Source organism: Eurosta solidaginis, chromosome 5 (genome assembly GCF_040869045.1).
Source record: "Eurosta solidaginis isolate ZX-2024a chromosome 5, ASM4086904v1, whole genome shotgun sequence".
Lineage (NCBI taxonomy): Eukaryota > Metazoa > Arthropoda > Insecta > Diptera > Tephritidae > Eurosta > Eurosta solidaginis.
Window position 1 is genome coordinate 69,417,622 of NC_090323.1, and position 5,494 is coordinate 69,423,115.

Sequence of the window (5,494 nt, forward strand, 5' to 3'; positions counted from 1 at the left end):
GGCTCACAGCGGTAAAACTCTAAGATACATGCGTACTACCACTCACACATGCCTGTGTGTATTAGTGATCACAAGCATGCATATGTGGTAGTAAACGAAGAAAATTATGTTACGAGGGAGGGGAGATATATTTAGGCCTGTGGCCTAAACATACCGGCCCCCTTGCCGTAAGCAACAAAGAAAACATTAAAAAAAAAGGGATGCCACGTGATCGCACGTCCAGTAAGGCGCTAATGAAAGAACGCAGTGCAGATGCGGACTGCAAGCACTGCACGCCAGATGGTTGACCTCACGTTTCGCTCTCCTGTGGAAAAAGAAAAGAAGTTATTAGATATACGTACGTGGTTTTAAATTCCGTGCATATTTACTTAAAGATATATAAGATGGCGCATGTGTGAGGCATGAAAGTCGGATATTTATTTTTGGCAGGCTCCCGAGACCACCAACCCGAACACGGTCGGTTGGGTTAGGAGACCGCCAACTGTCGATGCCGGTGTACCGCTCACCATCATTTCGGCGTAAATGTCAGCGCCGAGTGTAAGCCGTATCGGTGATGAGCGGTAGAATTGCGGATCAGCCAGCCGCATGAACTCAAAGGGCGCGGCAATCTTGGGGTCCACATTGGACGGTGGACTCAAACGGAAATGGCTTTCGGCGACGGCTGCTTGGGTTGTTATGCGTGTCGACGCTCCGAATTTGCCGCGCAGTATGAGGGTGCATTGTCCATGCCCTTGGCGCTCCAATTGTAAGTCGCGTACCAGCTCCGCATCGACGATCGTGCTAGTGGCGCAGGGATCAATAATGGCCCGAACCAGGTGTAAATACCCACGCGATTCGATTCGTACGATGGCCGTCGGCGCAATGGGCACGAAAGGCCGCATGATGGGCGATGGTGTGGCCTGGAGCAGCCGCCCTGTCCGGAAGCCTTCCGGAGTGTCGCGCGTTAGCTTCATTGTACTTTGGGCTTCAAGAGAGTATGGCGTCGATTTCTTTCGCCGTTGCTGCCTTGCGAGTTTGGACGATTTATCTGAGTTTCGATGGGATCCGACCTCACGGTGCCGCCAATTATTTTGTTGGTTTCGAGGTTTGTTTGCTTTCGCCGCGCTTTTTTCATGCTGTAACAGCGGCCGGAAACTGCGCATCCCATGATTTACCGTTGACGGTCTTGTCTCCGTTTTTGCCCGCTCTTCCTCCATTTTCGCTCTCTCTTCCTCCATTTCCTCTTCCTCCACCTGCTGAGCCCAGGATTTAGCCGGCCCCGAGAGGTTGATCGACAACGCATCGTCGGACGTGTTGTCTTCGCCGTTTGTGGTCCTCTCGTCGCTTACCGGTCGACGCTCATCTAAATGAAGCGTGGTGTGGTGCTTCTCTTGGCACCTCTTGCAGCGATACTTGCTGTTACATTTGTCCACGCGGTGGAAAGGCGACAGACAGTTTGGACAGTACTTATGCAGAAGTACTGCCCGCAACCTCTCTTCTGGGGATTTTTTTCGATATTCGGCACAGATCCTAAGGCTATGATCCCTGCCGCAGAGCTGGCAAGCTACGTCGAAACGCTTTGCGCCTCCCTCTGACTTGGCCAATAAGGTTTGGTAACGGGTCATGATCTGAAAGAATATTGGTATCATTGATCATGCCCAAATTGAGGTTGACGGAATGTTGTTTGGGTGGCGTAAACAAAGAAAAATTATCTCTAAGATATTATCAAAAAAAAACATTTTATTGAAATAAAATTTAATTGAAATAAAAAATTAAAGGCCATAAGTCAATACTTATGCGCGCAAAGAAAGGAAGAAAGAATGGATTTAGCACGCATCCAAGCGATGTGGCTGTCGCTTTAGCGCCTTTAGTGCATTTTATAATTTGAATAATGTCGGTAGATGTCACCGAAGTAGTCCTAAAATTTATTTTTTTGGTTTGTGGTGAACTTTGTTTTCACGACGAGTGGCCTGCCACCACACGGAACGGTTCGAGACCTGGCTGAAAAGGTATTACAGAGTGCACTTCCACCATTCAACATTATTTTTGACGTGTATTGTCGATAATGTTGAATTAGGTATTTTAAATCTCGACCAGATGAATGATTGGCCGAGATATGTAATACGCGACATGTGTGGCGTGTTGTGCTCGATATGTCGTGCGGCATGTAATGCGTGACGTGTAGTGCGGCGTGTAGTGCCTGACGTGTAGTGCGCGAGATGCTTGCGCATGAGGCCTAACGTTTGTATTGCAATAATTATTGACAGTCAAGCATTAAATGTAGAGATTTTTACATCTGCTAAGCTTTTCCATTTCCTGAATGAAAAAAAATGTCATTGATTTAAAACACGCGGTGAGTATAGTTACCGTTCGTATAGTAAAATTTGTTAATTTTAACCTTATTTATATCTTTTCATTAATCACTTTGCTTTTGCATTTTCAGGTTAAAATATTCCAATGAACAGTCATGTTACCTTAAAATACCTCCTACGCTACTACCGGCGGTGCACTTAATTGCAAATTAAATGAACATTGGTAACTTGGCGTAGGTGGACCTGTGTTCGATGCCGATTTGGCACGCTTTAGACCGATAAACCAATACGACTTGAAGTATGTGCATAAAGATCTATTAATGGGTAATTCCGCTATGAGCTACTCCCATGAAAACAAGAAATCCGAAAACGAAATCGTTTTGGCCACGAATTCTTATAGTATTTGTATAACAAATGTGAGCAAAGATCCGTCATATTAGATGTAATAAATCGTTTGCCTACCCTTTCATAAGTTGTGTTAACAAAAGTTGTACAAGAACAGTGTCCGGTGAAATTAGTATAATAAAATAGTGATTCAATTAAGCTCACTATATTGTGGAATAATTTCATTTTGCTACATGCAAAGTGCATCATAATCGGCCATATATAGAATCGACAACAAAATAGCAACAACTACATTAGCAAGTATCGACGATCAGCCGACGGTGTTTATATGTTTGCATTGGCTGCTGCCATTTTTTAGTGCGTATATTGTTGTTAATGGTCGCCTTGTGTGTTGTTCGTTGTTCGGTAGCTCGACATTTCAGGTTGAGGAAAAAATCAACTTTCTTGAATTGTACTACAGAATATGGCTGACCACACCTAAACACCATAACGTAGACGTTTTCAAAAAATATAGGGGGACCATATTAACCTTATATTTATGTTTATGTTTTCAATATCTTTACGTACTATTCAATTGAAAGGTGTGCTACTAACAAAGGTGTGCTACTGACAAAGTGACCAATCGTGCGGATGATAATGCAACAGCAAAGACTTACATACGCCCAACAACTGTAGCTTTGCAACTGCAGTTCCCGAAGCTTTTAGCGAATGTTATACCATGTTGCAGCAACAAGGACAACAACAAGAAACTGGATAATAAAGTTGTCAGTGGCGGAGGTGAGGGAGTAGTCACCTCAGCCCAAACTAACCGCTCCACTACTGCAGCGGCGCTAGTACGACAATTTCCTGATATAAGCTGGCGTTTTGATGGCCCAATATTCTTCAAAGCCTCAACCTGGTTTGGGTCGGACCATTTCCGAAAATGTCAGCACTGGATTTGGCTGGCATATTAAATGGCAAACGACGTCTTGAATGGACAAGAGAATGGTTGAAAAGAGAACCAAACTGAGTTTCTGAGCAAAGAAAACCTGCGTCAAGAGGTACACTTCGTAGCATTGAGATATATCATTTTAATTGTTTCTTCACTATAACTGAAAAAAAGTTTCGATTTTAGGTATCTAATTTATCGCCGGTTATAATTTCCTATGAACCACATAGAAAACAGAAATCGTTTAGCGCCGAGGAGAGAATCGCAATAGCATTAAAGTATTTGGCAACGGGTGAAGTGCATTCATGTCGTGAATATTGCTTCCGTGGCTCGAAACCTGTGATACTAAAAATGAAAGCTAATGTATGCCTCAACATATATGAATTACTCAAGGACCTATTTGTGTCACTACCAAAGACTGATGAACAATGGCAAAATGTGGCTAACGAATTCCAACGAAATCTCTGTATGCCAAATAGTGCTGGACATCTGGCAATGCAAGAAATCAAGTTCCATTCAACGTCACGTGCGGAGGAACAAATGGACTATATCACGCGGGTGCTTTCGACGAAATATATGAAAACTCAACAATCAGAAATATGCTTGAAATTGAAGTTAAACTTCCAGTGAGTGATGAGGCACAAGATGGCGTAGGACAATCCTATTATTTTGCAAGTAAGTGTGGATTACCATTGAAGCCTTGCCTCCTGAGCGGAACAACCGATGTGCCAAATGACTCGCGGGTTATCTATAGTAATATTATGAGTTTGGTTAATAGACATGCACAGCAGATGAGGGCTTAAATATGGGCTTATTAAGAGTTTTTCGCAGAGGCAATGATGATTTACGTGGATATTCCGTATTTTTGAATTTTTTGTTGACAACCGAGGGTACAGAAATATTTTTGGTTTTAATAAATTCATCTAAACTCAAATCCATGTCCCTTGCGTGCGTATTCCTTAATCCTTTAAATTTGAAGGCAATAAATGAATCTCTAATCACGGAATTTGCCTTCCAATTTGTTGAAAAGGAGATAAATTTTTTTGGCTCCGTGTGCGGCAACGTAAAAAGAAAAAAGCATACTTAGTTAATAAAAACAGAACAAGTTAGCACTGGTCCAGTTGGAGTGTTAGAAACGACAAGGATTATAGCGTGGTGAATTGTTTAAGTGATACATGTGTGAATGTCTCTCAAATAAGTTTCGAGCTTGGAACGCGTTCATGCATTACTCTTATTCTAACCAAGACTGCATGCCAAGTGAAATTAATTTATGTTTAAACGATTTATTGGGCTTTTGGCTAAACATGTACGAACATCTTTAGACTATTTTACATCATTCGTTGTTCTGCTCGATTTTTCCACGTTCAACCAATTTATAAGACAGTTGTGGTTGGAAGTCTGAATCCGATTCGGTTAAAGCATCCTTTAGTTCTTATGCATTATATTTTTATTGGGAGTAATTCAATTGAAAATATGAAGATAAAGATAAAGTTTAAGCATATTCGAGCAGTTATATGAAAAATTCTTCCATAAATAACATGTGTACAACGTTGTTTGGTAACTTAAGCGGCTAAGAATAAAATTCTCATTTTCGACTTGTAAAAATAAAATCATTTTTCGTACAGTTGCCATAAGCGCTGTCGAGTATTTCTGGCATACTAGGTAGTTTATTTGATGAGAATTTTCTGATGAGGTTACCTTTCGCAATTGGGGGAGAAATATTGCGCTGACAACATGAAAGTTTGCATACAATAATGCAGGTTTCAAAGAGCTTATACGGAAATTTTCATTGACGACCTTTAAGTTGTCGATACCCCATTATAAACCTATACGTTAGCACAATTTTTGGCTATATTTCGTATGGTCTTAAGAGGGACGATAAAATTGTGGACAAGCAGTTTAACAATTCGGCTAACAGCGACACTCTTGG

General features: G+C 41.7%; 1 pseudogene; it reads left to right on the top strand.

Annotated features, from left to right (window-relative positions):
* Positions 1–644: 644 nt before the first annotated feature.
* LOC137254173 (uncharacterized) lies at positions 645–4,497 on the top strand (annotated as a pseudogene).
* Positions 4,498–5,494: the final 997 nt, after the last annotated feature.